At 35.2% G+C, this 19,264-nt stretch overlaps 1 protein-coding gene and 1 long non-coding RNA gene across 3 annotated transcripts in view; both read left to right on the top strand.

Annotated features, from left to right (window-relative positions):
• Positions 1-19,264, top strand: part of ds (dachsous) — a 301,443-nt gene that overhangs the window by 96,960 nt on the left and 185,219 nt on the right. The gene's annotated exons all lie outside the window — the stretch shown is intronic.
• The window catches only part of LOC128676708 (uncharacterized), a 200,049-nt gene that overhangs the window by 54,822 nt on the left and 125,963 nt on the right, over positions 1-19,264 (top strand). Inside the window, exon 5 of the long non-coding RNA XR_008405449.1 lies at positions 18,326-18,396. This is a non-coding gene — a long non-coding RNA (uncharacterized LOC128676708). The remainder of the gene's footprint in view (positions 1-18,325; positions 18,397-19,264) is intronic.

The raw sequence follows: 19,264 nt of genomic DNA, 5'->3' as shown, positions 1-19,264 counted from the left end.
ATAAAAAACTTGTCAATTCAAAACGCATCTCCTTCTTTCCGTCATCCGGACCACAGTGCTAATCTGTCTTTTTTTGCTTAGTAACTTGACACTGCAGTTCTTAAAAGGGAAGCTTAGTAATGCTTCTACATCAGTCTCATCGTATTTACGTCGGGAACTGAAGACCGTGAACGTTTTTATCGATATCGACGCATACGGGCGCAACACTGGTTCTATTCGATTAATAAGTTTCTGCAGAAACATTGTTAACGTCGCAAGATTATGGTCACATGCTTTGCGATTCTGTAAAAATCGAAAGTTACATCACTCACACTCGGGAATCATTTTCACTTCTGCGAACACACCTGCGGGAACTTCAGAAATAATCCTAATTTTTAGGATACCAAAGTAAACTCCGTACCAAAAGGTTGAAATCCTACTGAGGCTCCGCTGTCCGTCCGTATGTCTGTCCGTCTGTCACCAGGCTGTGTGTATATCATAAACCGTGATGGACAGTTGAAAATTTTCACAGATGATTTACTTCTATTGCCACTGTAACAGCGAATACTAAAAAAACAGAATAAAAATAATATTTAACGAACAAATGAATGAACGAACAAACGAACAAACTTATTTTCGGATTTATGATATTATTGGACAGGGATAGTTAGGGTTAGGATAAGTTAGAAAATTTTCTTTTGGCTAAGATGATAATTTCAATAAAAATATGCAATTAGCAACCTGTTGTTTCTTTCGAGTTTAACCATTTTACCACAAGCGTGGTGAGATACATTATGGCTTACTATGGAATTATACTTATACTTATATCTACATATATACTTATAAATAAATATAAATTGTGTTGTGGAAGAGCGATGTCTCCTGGCACAGGCGTAATGCTTAAAAGGAGGCATCAATCAAAAAAGAGTTATTATGTAAACTAGTTTTTGAAAATAAATTATTATTTTTATTATTATTATTATTATATACATGTGGTCACATAGTGAATAAGAAAAAAAAACTCATTAAGATTCATAGAACTCAAAGCAGCTACGCTTCAAACAAATTTCATATTATTGAAAAGTAAACTAAAAATATACAATTTCAAAACTGAACTGCTCATTGTGCGTTTCAATTACTTAACCTCAAACATTTCACAGTTTAAGACTATTCCTCGGGTTCATTTGAAATCAAAGCAACATTGTACCGCGTCAGTGTGCAACGTAGAATTATGTTAGCACAGACACCGCACCGCAAAATACTGTAGAACCTAACATTGTCACTCTTTTGCACATTTACCAAATTTCAAATTTGGAACAACCATGTGTGATTGCCGGCAATGCCAGATAGCTGCCATTACCTACCTGTTAATACTTTCGTTGACGCTCGATGAGACACAAAAGAAGTTTAATTGTTACGACTCCTATATAGCAGTTGTGCCTCTGCGAAAGTGACCCTTAAACCTTAAATCCTAAAATATCCATATTGAAGTGAAATACTAGTTCCAATAGGCTTAATTGACATTTTAAAATGTCTCGAAGTCCTCATAATGACTCTTTTGGAACAAAACCACGCACACCATGATCAGAGGATGTTCTGCTAAAATGACTAATTGCTAAATTATATATTGTATATAATCTTGTGTTTGTATATACGGTATGTATGGGTTATTGACCTGAAATAAATATCTTATTATTGTTATTATGTTGGTACGCATTTTCAGCCACGGGTCCATTGAAACCCGGTCCTTTGAGGCATTCATGGGAGAGAAGCAAACTTTGAAGAGACCGTTTTATACCTTTTTGTTCTAAAATGAGATGGCTGCATTTATTATTATTGTGGATGCAATATCAAAATCGAATAGGTTCACGCAAGTGTTTCGTAGCTAGAGTCAAGTCGCACGGCGCGCGGTATCTAGCCGAAATAAATCTATGGTATGGAACAATTTCTGAGCCCATTTGTGGGGTGTAAGAAATTGTGTTGTGTTATTGACGATGTAGCTGCGGTCCGCTTGTGGTTCGGTTGTGGTGCAAGTGAAGAGGAAACGGCGAATTTACTTGGCAATATTATATAATCGCTGCTAGCGAATCCGTGGTGGTCCAATGTTTAAAACGCCCGCTTGTGATCGAAAGATCCCAGATATATATAATACTGGCGGCGCGCCCCGGCTTCGCTCGGGTGAAACCATAATGAAAAATGTAGCCTATGTCATTCCTGAACGTTTCGTCTGTTTCCAAGTTGCCAAGTTTCATCAAAATCGATCCAGTAGTTTTTGAGTTGATTAATTACAAACTAAAATACAAATTATGTCTTTATAATATTATTAGTATGGACTACTCGCATCACATAAATGTGTGTACCGATTTTTTAGACTACAACTTGTTTGACTGTTGTTATGTTTGACACTTACATACATACTTTTCTTCCTAATTATGTAGACTAGTGACAAAATTAAGAACCAGGTTTTCTCGCTGTGTTTTAAATCACTGAAAGCAAGTGTTGAAGTAGAAGAGTAGGTGTTTAGCGAGGTTGGACCGCCATAAAAAAATCATTCAGACTGCCTAGTTAATATTTGTGATACAATATTGCTATCTCTGATTATTTCCTCCCGCTCAATCCCGTTCAAAATATCCGCTTTCTTGCATGAGCTGAAGCAATTTGTGTCGAATTCCGAATCAGAAAACTTTGGTCGGATATTAACAACTACTTCCTAGAGATCGGTTTTACGCCTAACTTTGGACATTTTGACAAATGTCAAATTACTTTTTAAGGGTGAGTTGCACCATTCAGCTTTGAAGTCGACTTTAACCTGCGTGCAGCTGATGTGTATACAAAATGGTGTACCTTGATTATTTCTGCGCAGGTTAAAGTTAACGTCAGAGTTGACTGGTAAAACCCACTCTTAGACGTTCACTCATGTAAACACCTATGTCCCGAAGCGAATACCTTTCCATTTCGTACACAAAATTTAGAAGTGAACCCTGTAGTTGGGTTTTCGTCTGAATTTTTGGGGCCTTTAAAACCTTGGATGTGTTGCTTGCAACTAGTAAAATATAATACGAATCTACACAATACCTTTATTTTCCAAACAAACGTAAACATCAATGTTGCGTTGCCATTATAATTAACTCTGACGGCTGAACCGCATTTTAACTTTTAAATGTTTCTGTAATAGCCTTTTGTTCGGCCGATTCTAGCCCGCGTATGAAATGGAATTAGTTTTTAACCTTTATACATTCAACAAGTTTATTTGTTAGACAAATTAAAAACACCCCGACTTTCAATATTCACTTCGCTACAACTTTTGAATGGCTTAACCGATTTTCATTGAAACATGATCAAGAACACTCGGGATAAAATTATCTATGACACAAAAAAAAATTATGCCACAGACAGATACACAGACAGACAAGTTAAACTTATAACACCCCTCTTTTTGCCGCAGAGGTTAAAAATAAAATGAAATGTTCAATTTTTTTTAACTATATGCTCTCTCTTTGATCTCTGCATGTTCCCGGTTAAGTTCGGAGTTGTAAAGCTGTAAAAATAACCTTAAATTTTTTTTCTGCCCGATGTAAAACTTTTCGGGAATTCTATTAGTTGCCTGTGAACTGTCTAAGCTACGTGTCCCTTAGTCGCCTCGTACGACATCCCCCACTTCCACCAAAATTTATCTCCTTACATTCAATAATCAAACACAATATTACTGTGGGCGAGTGTCCTGGAGTCCTGAAACACAGGATTCTCCTAGCTCAGGCTCCAGTCCACCCCCTCCCTTATTAAATACAACTGATGTAATTTGAATTATGGTGGAAATATTTTCTTTTTCTTTTCTTTTCTTTCTCACGAGAGGATATAGAGTGGTTCTATTCTCTGTTTCCACGTGTTTCTGATTATTATAAATAACAATATGTGTAGGTATTGAAAGTTATTAATCCTATTAGAAAATATACATTTTCACAGCGCGAGTTCAGCAAATAGTTTTAGTTAATTTTAATACAAGCGTATAAATGGAATGTTCATTGTATAGATTGTAAATTTTGTTGCACGTTGTTATGGTCGGCTAAGTTTACTGTTCAAACGATTTAGCATTACACAGGTACCTATCTGAAATCATGAGGTAACGGGCTTGGGAAGGGAAATACATGAACTATAAGACCCAGCATACACTTTAGGGAAAAGGGTTTTACAAAATGTCACTAATGCAGACAGTTTTGTATTCTGAGGCCAGGAAGAACACATAAGCATGATAATAATTAAATGTAGTTTCTAATAATGTATTTTATGTAATTTTCTTATGCAATAAATTTACTTAAATGTAACAGAAAGACAAATTAATTAACCTATTGACTAAATATAATAATAAAGTCACTCTCATTTCTTTTCAACTTCGCGTGTTTTCGGTTTTATTCACAGCTGTGACGCCCCGAAGCCTGTAACGCGTAAAAAACATGCCCGGATTTTATGTCCGGCCGCTTACTTGACATTAACTCTTTGGTTTGGTTTATTGTCACAAGTCAAATATTTGTTACATTTATAGCAAAGGCAACCATTAATATCATACCGCCATATTTTTCGCGGTCTCCCTCTGCCCGTGAAAGAGATAGCTGGATGATATTAAAGGTATATATTATGTACACAACATTTCGATACAATATATATTGTTTGAAAATAATTAAATAGCTAATCAATTATTTCTTACGGTGATGGCAACACTGCCATCAATATAGGATTATAAAAATGTGGATGCTTTTGCCCAAAAGTGCTACACGTCGACAGGTTAAAAAAAATTGCAAAGGAATTATTCCAGAAACATCAATTTGCACCGCTTTATAATACCGTTTGTTTGAGTTAACCCTAATAGAGGTGTAGACTGAGATTTAAGACTAAAACGCTCCGTCTGCGTATCTTTTACCACTGATCTTCGCAACTGATTTACTGCTTTACAATACATACACAATCTAAAACATACCTTATATCAAGCACTATAAGTGTGAACTGCTCAAGTAACGTATGAAGCAGGGATGTTAAATAAATTTGTTTACAATAATTTGACTGAAATTTAGTGTGTTCGTTAAAACTAGCGAATAAAGTGTGATTAGATTCCGACTCGCATTTACTATTTACTACGGCTCTTGACGGTTGCAAATTTGCAATGTGCCTACCGTTAGTATAGAATAACGATTGTTGTAAACATAGCACGTAATCAAAAAGATGAATAGGAATCAAGGTCTGAATATGGACCAATTATGTCCATTTCGAACATTAGAAATGGGAACAAAATTATATAAGTCTTTTATATACATGAAAAGAATCAAACAAAATCAAAGCATTTTTTAACTACTATGACTTAATTACATTTATTTATTGTACTTAGGATGATAATAATATACCCAAATCAAAAAATTAGTTAAAACTAAGCCTACTGCCGACTTACAAAGAAGAAGCGGCGCAACATACTTCATAGCAGCCCATTCTCCAAGAACGTCAATTAACAAATGTGGCTTTTTAAAGTGTCTTTATCGAAGATTTTGGAAGTTTTTATTGATATTAGTTTAGTTGTTTGTAAGGCACGCTTGCTTGCTAACATGATTTATTTATTAAATAAGTATAAATAAAGTTAGTACAAAGGCAAACAGTTTTGCATATTGTAGTAATAATATTTAAGAAATAAAAATAATCAGACAACTAAAATAAATACTACTAGTAGAAGTAATAGAGACGTATTAATCTACTGCTATTATAACATATCCTGATGTTTTAGATTGGCAACCCTAAAAGCACTCGTATCAAACGCTTTCCGCCTTCAATAAATGTTATTTTCTCTTTTATCAGTGCTTCTACGACCAGATTTACATCAGAATTGGTATGAAATAAATAACAATCCATCTTGGTTTTATAATATTTATGACTTTGTGGACAAACGCCGCACCGGTTAGTACTGTTACTTAGTCTATGGTTAGTTTTAGGTCACGTATAAAATTCATTAATTTAATGATCGACCCAGAGAATTTAATGGAAGCCTGTATTTAATTATACCTGTGTAGTTGACTGTGAATAGTTGGTTTTACACACTTACTCATATTAGTGTCATATTTTTATATAGCTTTTTAATAGTTTTATTTTGGTGGTAAATTTCAATATTCGATATTATACGAGTCGTGTCCAAGCTTGAGCCCCTGCGAGCAAAGCCGGGTGGACCTAACACCAATTAGCTGCGTCTGCGCAGAGTTACAACGTCATAAATAGAAGGACCGTTAGTAAGTGTGGCCACTAGATTCGCGGCAACAAGCCACTACGGCCAGACCCTCCCGACAATATTTAAGTGGACCCTGGGCTCCGATGCCTTAAGGCTGAGGAAGAAACCGAGAAATGCTCAGGTAAGAGAGAGAGAGAGATATAGAATAAGTAATAAGAACTACTGTAGATGTGCAATAGAGTAACACTCTTTGATCACTAAGATATAAATGTTGTGACGTCATGCCTTCGTCAACGGCAGCCCTCCACCTTACAGCATCATCCCGAGGACCATATATAAGGCAGCGCGCGTCGCCAGAAGTCTCTCGGGTCCTTCGCTCGTCATCGCAAGTTAAGTGGCTGGCTTTTTCATATCGGCTACCTGACTGAATCTCATGCCTACTTCGATCTAACAACCCCTATCGACATTATAGTATTTAGATCCTAATTTACCAAAAAAATGTAAAGTAAAAATATATAAAAACCGGGTTGCAAGTGAAAACTTGAATATTAACGTTGTGCATTTTTGACGTCTTAGGAATTTTAGATCGGGTCACATGTCCTGACGCGAGTTAACATTTTTTACCCATCACAAAAAGTGCACAACGCCACTAAAGAAGTTTTCACTTCAATAAATATTGCACTATTTCTCGAAACCTTGATTTAACTTCTCTCCTAACACTTACCTTTAGTAGAAAATCTTTTAATTGGCATAATGTATAGGCGTTTAGAGGCCCCAACTAATGTGACCCTCTGAAAATCTCTCAGGTAAATCGACACATTCTATTTTGTAGGATGCAGAATTCAATGATTTCCTATCGCAATTTATTACCATTCTGACGACCTCGGTGGCGCAGTGGTAAAGTGCTTGCTTCTGAACCGAGAGGTCCCAGGTTCAATCCCCAGTCGGGTCATGATGGAAAATGTTATTTTTCTGATTGACCCCGGGTCTTGGATGTTTATCTATATATGTATTTGTTATAAAATATAGTATCGTTGAGCTAGTATCCCATAACACAACTCTCGAATTTACTTTGGGGCTAGCTCAATCTGCGTGATTTGTCCATATTTATTTTTATATTTTTTTATTCTACCTATAAAGGTGTTTGGAAAAGTGATTTCTTTGCGTGTACTAATAATAATTACGATTTGTGGGAAAGCTTTATGCAGTGAGAAGTTTAAAACATAAAAATTCTTGAAATTGATTGTTGATTTTAATTGATTAGATATATAATGAGCCTTGGACTGTGCTGATCGTAACTAATATTATATTATATGCAAAAGTAAGTTTGTTGGTTTGTTACCTTCACGCCCTTTATACTCAAGCAATCTTCTTGAAATTTTGCATAAATATAGTTTGAATTATGGAGAAGAACATGGTGTAACTTTCATTTGGAAAAAAATCTGTTTATGTGGGAAATTACCGCGGGCGAAGCCGCGGGCAAAAGCTAGTATTTTATATAATTATCTTAGTAATTATATTAGATTTAATATTTTGATTATATATAGATGTAAAGTAGTTTTTATTATTATTGGTTTTATATGACCTAAATTGACATAAAGGGTGCGTCATTATTCCAAATTTCCATTGGAGTTTAACCCCGCGATTCAAATAGAAACCAACAAACCAAAAAGTAAATTAAAAACATTTACGACCTACAAGCATTGTCCTCAATACATTGCCGATTTTATGTGCACAATTATTTGCACTGGTGATGTACGACGACCGATGGTGTCGTAAATCCATCAGAATGCTAATTAAACTTCATGTTCACCCGAAAACCAATTGAGGTCACAGGAACAATATGCAGTGTATCGTTTTTCAGATGTAATATCCCGTTTTTAATTGCACGACATAACTTTTCGACATGCAATAAAATCAAAATGCGTTATTATAAATGTGTGGTGTGTGGTTCCGCCCTAGAATAGGATCACTCCATATCCTTCCGTGGATGCCGTACAAGGCGACTAAGGGACACACAGCCTAGGCTACTGATAGGAAACAATAGCATTCTCAAGGAGGGTTGTAGACATGCAGGTCAGTCTTCTACCTACTAGTCTACTACCTATACATGTGAAATAGCAATTTCGTAATGATAATTTGGATCATTTAATTTTTCATCGTAAGTTAATATTTCGAATATTGAACAAGAACCAAAAATGTTATATATATGTATACTGATGGTTTGTCCGCAATTTGACATAACGAAGTGTATATAATCCCAACTAATCCCAATCACAACTAATATTATAAATGCGAAAGAAAGCTTGTTTGTTACCCTCTTCACGCATTATCTATTCAACCATACTTCTTGAAATTTCGCTTATATATAATAAAGAGTATGGAAAAGGACATATGGTACTTTTCATCCCGGTAAAACTATTGTTCCCGCGGGATTTGCGAAAAACCTGTATTCTATTACAGGTGGCGCCAATTATAAAAACACTAGATGGCGCTGTATGTATTTTCAATGCGGTATGGATTGATTTGGTTCTTCCAAATATCCCAATCCCATTTTCATACGAAGAAAAATCTGTTTCCGAGGGCATTTAAGTGGGCGAAGCCGCGGGTAAACAGCTAGTAGTCTATAAACTGTATGTGACCATTAGTAAATTTGCTAAAGAAGAATTATAATGTAAATACTAGTCTTAATTCCCCGCATGTCGCAAGTTATAAAAGGACCTCCCATTAATAGCGAAGTGCATTTTATGTTAACACTAATTGCAAATACCAAATGAACGTGAATATGTTAATGCATAAAACTCTATAGGATCAGACGTGCCCTTGCAATGGCTACGTTGAACGTGTTGTAAAACTGTTTTGATATGGTATACAATACTCTGTATCTAAATTAAAAATTAAAGCAGTCCCGACTCCGAAGTTGCTCGCATCATCAATTAAAAAAAAAACATTGACGGAATGGTTGAATGACACAACATTTTATAGTATTATATGAACGGTAAACATTGAATTTTTATAGATGTTTTGTTATTATATTGTATAAATGTGATATACATGTGTACTATTATTATTAATATTTAAATTGCACGCCTGCATGCAGTACGGTTACATTTGACTTAAGATCTATGTAATTCTTGCAAATAAATGATTATATTCATCTCATCTGCTAAAAAAGAGATGATATCCAAACGACTGAACCATAGATAAAAGAAAAATACATTTTATCTATGGCTGATATTTTGCAAAAGACACTCTCGATTAAATTTCTTTTTTGGCATAATAGGTCTTAAGGCTTAATTGATTTTTGGCATACGGGTAAATGGGACATAATTAACTTTTTGGTTGTGTTAGGTTAGTTATGGTTCAAATTGTTATGCGTGAACCATTATGCGTAAGACGTTTTGCTTAAAAATCCTTATGCCATAGTAAAAGTATGGCATGTTAAATTGTGACATAAAATTGTATGCATAGAAGTAGGGAACCGTATTTAAATCCTGTAACACTTGAAAAGATTTAATTATCTTCGCAGTTTAGTTTACATTATAAAATCGTGTCTTAGACGAATGAAAAGTCGATTTTCTTGTTACATTAATTGTAAAGACATGGTAACATGGTAAGTTCTACCTGATTGTCCGTAAGAAAGATGGTTCACTTATGAGGCACGTTTGAAACCTTGGACCGTTGTGAATAGTACCATTGAAAATGCGTTCGTAGAAATAGTTTTGACAGGTTCTGCAGCTAAATCTCTCGGGACATAGATTAAGTACAAGTCACGGTTAGAATGTTACAAGTCTTTAAAAATTTCCCCGTTTGAGTACTTGGTTTAGAAGTACGATCGTAAATCTGAAACGATGAGAGCTGTTGGCTATTGAATATTTGTTACTCATTCAGACAATATTAGATCGATTTCAATGAGATTTAAAGACCTAGAACAGCACATTATAGTCTCAGCCAAATAAACATGGAGAGGAAGAACACATGAGTGTTCTTCCTCTCCATGGTTATTTGGCTATAGTTTTACGACCAGTCGCCTGATTGAAGTCAATCCTCTTTGGGAATAGTATTTTTGCCCATTATCTTTTAGTTAAACCATTGCCCTGCTGGCACGCATATCATGCTTAAAGACATGGAGCCATGACTTCTTGGGTTTATCATAAACAGACGGGAAAAACCATTTATTCCTTCCGGGACCATTGGGGTAGTGTTTATATTCAGTATTTCCCACGGGAGCTGAGTCCTAGGAAGCTAATATTTCTACAGAATATGTAACAGTCGGTCTGTAGTCAATGACAATTTGTTCACGTGTGTACCGTCCCTTAGAAACCACGGAAGCGACTTAGTCATACAATTTCGCGCATTATGCATGCTCTCCCCTTCACGCATGCTGTCTCTTTCCCCTATAAATCTGTCGGGAGCACATTTTGAATTATACGCTGATGTCAGTTAACAAGGTGTGGAGACTGGAGACATTGCATTCGTAGGTATGGTCAAAGCGTCCATGCTCTTATCTCTATTCGACTTTCAACTTTATTCCGTTGTTTCAAGGTCATAATCAGGTTGTATGTGATAGCTAGGATTAAATGTATGGTCAACGTAGAAGTCGTTGACTCTATTCGATATTAAACTTTTAGCTGTTGGGTTAAAGATAGGATTAGTTGTTCTGACCCAGAGCAGATTAATGTGGTTACTGTAAAAATGAAAGACATATAATTTTAACATCGCACAAAAAAATTAAATTATCATCAAGTTTACAATAAAGATGCATAGAAAAATATATATAATTGTCTTATGGAGATAAACGCAAAAAAGGTCTTGCCACATTCGTTGTGGGTATATGACGGTGGGTAGTTGAAAATAACGTGACAGTTGAAGTGCCTGCGAGTGGAAGTTAAAAAGTTTACTTAACATTTAACAGAACACTACGACTTTACGCTAATCAAAATTCGAACCGAGCATAACTGTTACAGAAATGTTCTTGTACATCGTTTTGAATCTAATCTTTGAATTGTTTAGCCCTTCTGGCATGATAGGGAAAGATTGCACAGCCATGTTCACAAATAGGTACAAAAATGACTTTCCACGTTGTAAGCAATTTGTATTCTCTATGACAAATCAGTCAGTTCGCCCACTTATCCATATAAGGCATAATATACGACGCATAAAATCATAACTTATGGAATCTATTGCCTTGAAAGTGCTTCTAATCGTGTTACTTTTTGCTGAATTCGAAAGTGGGTGATGACTTTATAATAACTAACAGAGGCAGTGACGGATGATCCGGTGACATTGTGGAACAGTGTATACTGATGTAGTATCTATACTTCATACTAATTTTGTCTGTCTGTCCCGCTTTTACGGCTAAACCCCTGGGCTGATTTTTTATGATATTTGCAATATATATTATCAATTACTGACTGACTGTAAGCTACCATGACTGGATCTGCGGGCTACAGTTAATTTAATATACTTGATAGATAAGAGAGATTCTGCATGAATATGAATTAAATCAAATAAATAAATAAATTAGGACAAATCACACAGATTGAGCTAGCCCCAAAGTTAATTCGAGACTTGTGTTATGGGATATTAACTCAACGATATTATATTTTATAACATATACATATATAGATAAACATCCAAGACCTGGGCCAATCAGAAAAAGATCATTTTCCATCATGACCCGACCGGGGATCGAACCCGGGACCTCTCGGTTCAGTGGCATGAACTTTACCACTGCGCCACAGAGGTCGTCAAAAATCTTAGTTTTTTAACAGATTATAAAAATACTCTTTAAAAATTAATAAAATGTGTAATCTAGATAAAGTGAAAGATAATATCGTGTGGAAACCTGCACACTGGTTGACAGTATAAGTTCACTAGTGTGTATGCGATTACTTGGCACTAGACGCGATAGAGAGTTGTAACAGTCGAGTCAGAAACCTTCAGCCAACTTGAATCAAATCCTCCAACAGTTTTAGCATTTAACACACTCGAGAAGAAGATGGGAAATAAAACAAACAGGTAGCTAGCAGTTAATGGACAGAAAAGTAACGATCGAAAATATTTTTTAAAAGGGTCTGTTTAAGAATTTCAATAAAAAAAAAACATGTCAAATTAGTATAACAATACGTAGCGAGGATCATCTAATGGCTAAAAAACGTGTACACTCAAAGGCAGCTAAAGTGAAAGCCTATGTTTACATATAAGGCTTTTGTGTGTTAAAAAAGGTCGGCACTGTGACCCCAGCGTCGCGTCTTGGCAACAGGATATGTTTAAGGGAAACAATGGATTTTAATTAATCGTAGCTTTCGCCCGCGTCTTCGCCCGCGTTTTTCGTGCGTCCGCTCATAACTTATTAATGTAAATATCTCGGGTTAAGCAATAATGCGTCTCACTGCAATTATTTATTAAAATCAGTTAAATCCAATGACAAGATCCTTGGAATATAAATTATTACTATCAAGTTGCAGTAACACATTAAAAAAAAAACTTCGGATGTGAATCTAATTGATTATAGCCATTAGTATCTTTCGTTTTAGGTTTCGAAGGTTACATAGAACTTAGTACCAAATAGCTACAAGCAAGTAATATTTTTGCGATACTCATCATCATCAGCCTACCCTTATCCCACTTCATGTGGGGTCGGTACAGCATGTCAGTCTCCTCCACTTCCCCCTGTCTGATGTTAACCGATCTGTTACTTCCTTTTTAACCATATCCTGCCTGACGCACTCAATGCGTCTGCTCTTCTTCGGCCTTTATGGAAAACAATGTTTTTGCGACACTGTACTGTCTTATATAATATGCAACGAAAGATTGTTCCAGCCATTACAATAGTATCTTACAAATTCCAAAGAATTTCCATATTATTTCGTTATCAGATTTCATACAACAACTGAATATATTTATTCTCGGCATAGAGCAATTTAGTCGTGGGTCTACATTAGAACAAATACATCGATAAATACCAGCTAGACGTGTACCAAAGTCTTGTATCCTTTGAACATCCCCTCGCTGATAGAACGTGGTCGTGACACACTGGCAGACTGCTCAGCGAACTATTGTTTTTTATTAAATAACTACATGTTGCCCAGGGCTTCGCAATCTTGGATAATGTACTTTTCTAATGGTGAAATAATTTTGGAAACTGGTTCGGATAGTTTGGGAGATTACCCGCCACAAACATACAAATTCACAAAGTCCCAAACTCACACAAGTCACAAACGTATGGATAGTATAGGTTGTCGTTTTATTAATTCAATATACTTAAAAGATGTCTTTGGAGAAAATTTTTCAAAGCGCAGAATGGAAAAGCGGTGCAACAAACTTCACCGCTTTTCTATTCTGCGCTTTGAAAAATATAGTATATATAAAGGGTAAATTTTCAATTGTATTTCTTCATTGTCGTGTTGAATCCTGTCTTTTATTCTGAGAGTACCAAATTTTAGTGGTTGATTGCGAATAAAACATACCGCAAAATGGACCAATGATAAGTCCTTTTCATGAGATATAAAAATTTAATATGATTTTCATCACCATTTAAGTCTTTGTTATGGGCGTGTCAATTGCAGGCTCCACATGCACATATAATGGACAAATATAGAATACCAGCTGTAGCACTCGGCTCGGCTAAGTGTTTTCCATAAAGATCTCAGTGGGGCTGATTTTGAAAAAATAATAGCCTATATTTGACCTGGTCTTCTTTAATCATATCTGTAGTACCTTTCACTAATATCGGTATAGACGTGAAAGCATAACAGACCTCCCCAATCATAATTGGTATGTTATCCATTCTCGTTGACCGTGTGTCCCTCCTCGAAGCACCCTCAAGATAATCTACAGATCCAGAAACACTGAGATCGCACTGGATATACTTACAATAGTTGTCGTTTAAACGACTAAACCTTGTTATTCGGACGCCTACAGTCACATTTCAAACGCTTGGCGTGTTGGCCACAGGTTTCAAAAGTGTTAAGTTTTATATCCATGCTAAATTTGCATTTTGAAAAATTTTTGCTATTTATTTCTACGATTTCAGTTATTAGTTGAAGCGATGGTGGTGTATTGGTTAAGACCGCCTGTGGATCGAAAGGTCTCAGCTTGGTATCCTACTCGTGCCATATGAGTTTGTATACCAATCTGACTCATATGGGTATAGTAGTTTTCATAGATAATCACTTGATCCGGTGAAGGAAAACATCGTGAGGAAACCTGCACACTGGTGAACAGTTGACTAGGACTACCAGCCACTAGATGGCGGTATGTAGTCGTAAAAGTAATGTCAGATGCCTTTAGGCGACTTGAATGAAATCTAACATCAGTGTTAGCAATAATACACTCGATATGATGATTATGAATCTTCACTTTTCTTCTGATAAAATGCTTTATAGTATAGACAATCCAATTCTTCGGATATGCTCTCTAATCGCAGATGTATAATCAAGTTATGCTTTTTTTGTCTGTGGTATTAACGGTCGGGTTTGACATTTTGTATTTATCTATGGAAGGCTTATTATAGATGGTGATAGAATAGACAATTTTGCGTATCGAATATCTTGCGTATACGAGTGCCATTTTGTTGTAATGACTACAGGTCTGTCTTCTTACTGAACGTGTTATAACTAACATTTGTGTTAGATTTGTTTCAAATCAAAGAAAAATAAGTTTATACTAAAGTATATTATATTATGTGTCTTTACATATTTATTATATATCGTGTGTCGTTACATATTTTTAGTTTAACACATTATATACATGGTGTTACCTAGCGGCGCACGTCCAGGATGTAATGTTCGCTCAGACAGCGCACTATTTCACGCGTTATCTCGGACCTTGCGCAGACGCAGTATAACTCAACAGTGATCCGCAATTAAAATTGAAATATTTGTTGGATTGGCTGTTGAAACTTGGTGGTGTTTCACGGGTATAGGCCAATGGTCTGACAATCTATACTGACCCCGATAATAGAAAAGATGTGACCGACACACGAAATCAACTACTATTTACACAAAGCATGACGCAATAGAAGAAAGCTAAGAATGCAACCAGTAATATAATTAAAAAGAAATACGTCTGATTTTATTTCCAAAAATTTGAAACAATTCCGAAAATATGTATCTTCCGATAATATAAAAATCGTACCTAATAAAACTAAATTTGTGTGATTGCAAAAAAAGACAGTTATTGCTGCAAATCGGGTCGACATTTCTAAGATCTGCCTACTTAAAACAAAATTATAGTAGTTAAGTCAAAAGACAAATGGACTGATCGAATCGTTTGCATACATTATATAGATTTAAAACAAAAAGCCTTTATGATGCTATTGACCACGGCTACCGATTGAAAAATAACACAAAAGCGACGATTTTTTACCGATACTAATCAATTAACTAGTTTGAATGCCATCATAGAGTCAGCATTCGTTGCAGAGCGCGTGAAACCAAGATGTTTAGACATGTAAAATATACAATCAACATAACATCAAATGAACTTATCCAAATATTTATTTATTTTAATTGATTGTGCAAAACTTATCGTACTGTTACAAGTTCATATTCTATGCATTAGAATAGGCATGTCTAATACAAAGCAAACTTTTGAGATTTAGACCGTCCTAACCTGTATCTATTTAACTTCTCATTCAGCATTACAAGTTCATATACACATGTCCCACTGCTGGCCAAAGCCTCCCCACTTTCTTTCCATGTATCCACAGTCTCTGATATTTTTAATCTATATCTTATATATCTTATATCTTATTATATCCAAGGTTATCCGACCATCTCGTCCTATGCTTGCCTCATTGTCTGTGCCCGTCAATGGGTATCCAGGTGGTAAGGATGTCAATTTCGAATTTCGAAAGAAGCTCATATTCAAATTCAAAATTCTTTATTCAATTTACGATGATATACATCGATTATTGATGTCAAAAATTACTTAAACTAAGTCCACTGCCGACTTCCAAAGCGCGTGTCAGCCCAAGCGAAATGAAATTCATAGGATATATTATGCGCATAATTATGAATACATGGAGTATTTGTACATAGGCCGAGTTCTAACATTGGCTTGAGATTTCTTTAGACTGTCGTTCTATATAATAGTTACTCTAAATTGTTATCTTCCGCCTTGATCATCTGATGATATAAGCTTTTAAACGAGATGGTTGCAGAAAAATATGTTTTATTGTATGAGACGGTTAGATAATTATATTTTAGTATGTATACCAATCTGCTTCATGTTAGTATTTTTCATAGACTGCCTACTTTGCATGCGTTGAAGACACACAAACATATGACATGTTTCTGTGTTTAGTGCTTAGTGTGGGCCGTTGAGTGTTGTCCATTTATTTATTTATTACTATTTTGGATTTTTCTTCAATACACAATCCCTAAATCGATATTTGTTTGTTGGTGATTACTTTATTTTATTTGTAAAATAAAATTTCTTGTTGTGTGTGTATTTTTAACATGCATTCTTTGGAATACATGTTAAAAATACACACACAACAGGAATAGAGGAATTTATCATGCGTTTATGTATTTTTGGAAACACTGCTGCCTCAAAATTTCCGATTTCATTATCTCTTTCTGAACCGTTACGTATAATTTAAAGTACCTAAATCATTACAAAACACGAATTCTTATACCATCAGTGTGTTGACCGATAGCAGAGGCCATTACAAAGAAGGGCTACTCACGGTGACTGCATATAATCTGTTTTATATGAATAATATTTAAATGTTCCTGATAAAATGTCTCGTGATGTTACTTGAAAGTTTTTATGGACATAAAAAGCCTATTATGTAATAACTACTCAAAGCATTTTCATGGCTACTAGATACGAATACGACAGTAAAAGGAATTTAGTTAAGACTGTTTTGCAGTTTCATTAAAGTGAACATTTTAAGATAACTGTTAATCGGCAATAAAAGTACCCATTTTACTCTGGGAAGAAATTATCGTTTAGTTAGGCTTTGTCTATAGATATAGAATCACGTCTTTATCTCTCACGGGGTAAACGGAAGCGGGTTTTCAACTCGCAGTCAACCAATCACGTTATGGCTTTATGACGAGACGACAACAATACTGCAATGTGATTGGTGAATTGCAAGTCAAGTCGCAAAACACTCAATCAACACTCAACAAACGGAGCATTCAAATACGGAGTGTTAGTGAAACTTTACGGCATAAATATACATTTAAGTTAGTTACGTAGATAAGTGAGTTTTGTGACTCATTTGAGCACTGTTCAAATTAGTTTTACGGCATTTCTTCTCAGCAGTGATCGTTCCGAAGTGCCAGTAGTTTGTAGCTTGTGAGAAATAACTATTTAATATAAAATTGACGTGAAAAAGTGCCTGTGAAGGTCTAATTTCCGAATAAATTATTTGAATTTGACAAAATAAATTGAATGTGTCGATGACCAAACTAAAACATTTTTTTTGTTATGGCTGAACTATGACGAAACTACACAAATTATTTGTTTCAATTATATATTGGTTGTTAGGTATATTCATTAATGTCACACATGCTTTTTAAAAAAAATATATTTTTTGTCTGTATGTATTTTTGTTCAAGAAAATACTACTGGATGGAATTCGATGCGATTCACAGTTATATAGCGGATGGTTCAACTTAAAACCTGGTATAGGTTTCATCGCAATACGTTGTTTAGTCAACTCGTCAAAAATACATTGTGAGCGCGGGCGAAGCCGCGGGCTAAAGTCAGTTTGCTTTACACGTGCGATGCCTCGTCGGGTTACTAGTATTCAGAAGAAATAAAGGGCACCTCTCTTCCGCAATCATAATTACACGATATCTTATCAGGGATGTATCAGGAATTATCGAAGGTAATTAAAAATATACGATCCGTTTATTACCTAGGTTGAGTGGTCGTCTTGAAAATTATGTCGAGTTGAGAGTCATACTCATTTAGTATAAATATAGATTTATTTTATTTACATACGTCGGGTGTAAACGTTAATTGATATTAAAAACCTATATATTTAAAATGAATTTAGCGTTTATCAGCCAAATGTGTTAAAAATATTTATATAATTTATTGTGTATTAAACGGGGAAAAAATAATTTGTGGCCATTATATAAAATTAAAATAATTTTATTTGAAAATAAAAAACTTTTATTTCAGGTAATATTTCAATGACGTTTCGACTTTGAACACAGAAATGGAGAATGTGGAGAACATCCTTTATGTTCGCTGTAAGTACCCTATATATTTTAAATTCCTCTGAATATGTCCCAAGATATGAAAACGGATCCCCCGTAGCGAAGATGATATAGCAAATACAACTATTTTACATTTCACAAGTAGCTTTTAAAATCAGTAGGGTTTTATAGCTAAGTTGGTCTAGTTTTAACTATTGCATTTACAAACCAATGGTTGATGTTGAACCGTCTTGCAACTAATTGGAATGCAGCCTTATGTGCGAGACAGAGATAGCAGGAAGTGGAAAGAGAGCGGGAATGGAAAAGTGTTGAAATACCTACATGGGACTTGGATTAGGCCGAAACTAGGAGTACGGTTAGCATATTAAGATAATTTAATCGAAAAGTTATTATTATTACAATAAAAACACAGGTTTCGGTACATTCACATTTTTATCTTTAAAAACATACGTAACACGATAGCTGTATGTATGAAACCTGTAAATTGAAGTTATTCATAATAATTTTAATGTTAACCCGTCGATCGCGCAGAATCGAGACACAATAGACTAACGATTGACTGGCGCATTTGCACCGGTTCGTAAGATGACGTTAAAACGTCATCGATTGAATTCGAATACAATAGTTTCACAAAATATTTCAAGTTTTACACAAATTATTCATATATACGATTAAACATAACTTAATTTCACCATATCTGGCGCTGGGGCATGACATTAATTTGTTGGCATGACATTAATGAGTTATAGTGTGTTATTGCTTAATACCAAGTAAAACCAGTGTTGTTTGACTAAGTCACTTAAAGACTGATCTGACATTAAATTTCCCGACTACCTACCGCCATCTAGTGGCAAATAGCTGCATACACACTAGTAAACCAAATACTCAACAAGTGTGCAGG

This window comes from Plodia interpunctella, chromosome 16, assembly GCF_027563975.2.
Source record: "Plodia interpunctella isolate USDA-ARS_2022_Savannah chromosome 16, ilPloInte3.2, whole genome shotgun sequence".
NCBI classification, from domain to species: domain Eukaryota; kingdom Metazoa; phylum Arthropoda; class Insecta; order Lepidoptera; family Pyralidae; genus Plodia; species Plodia interpunctella.
This window is presented reverse-complemented; position numbering and strand designations above follow the sequence as displayed.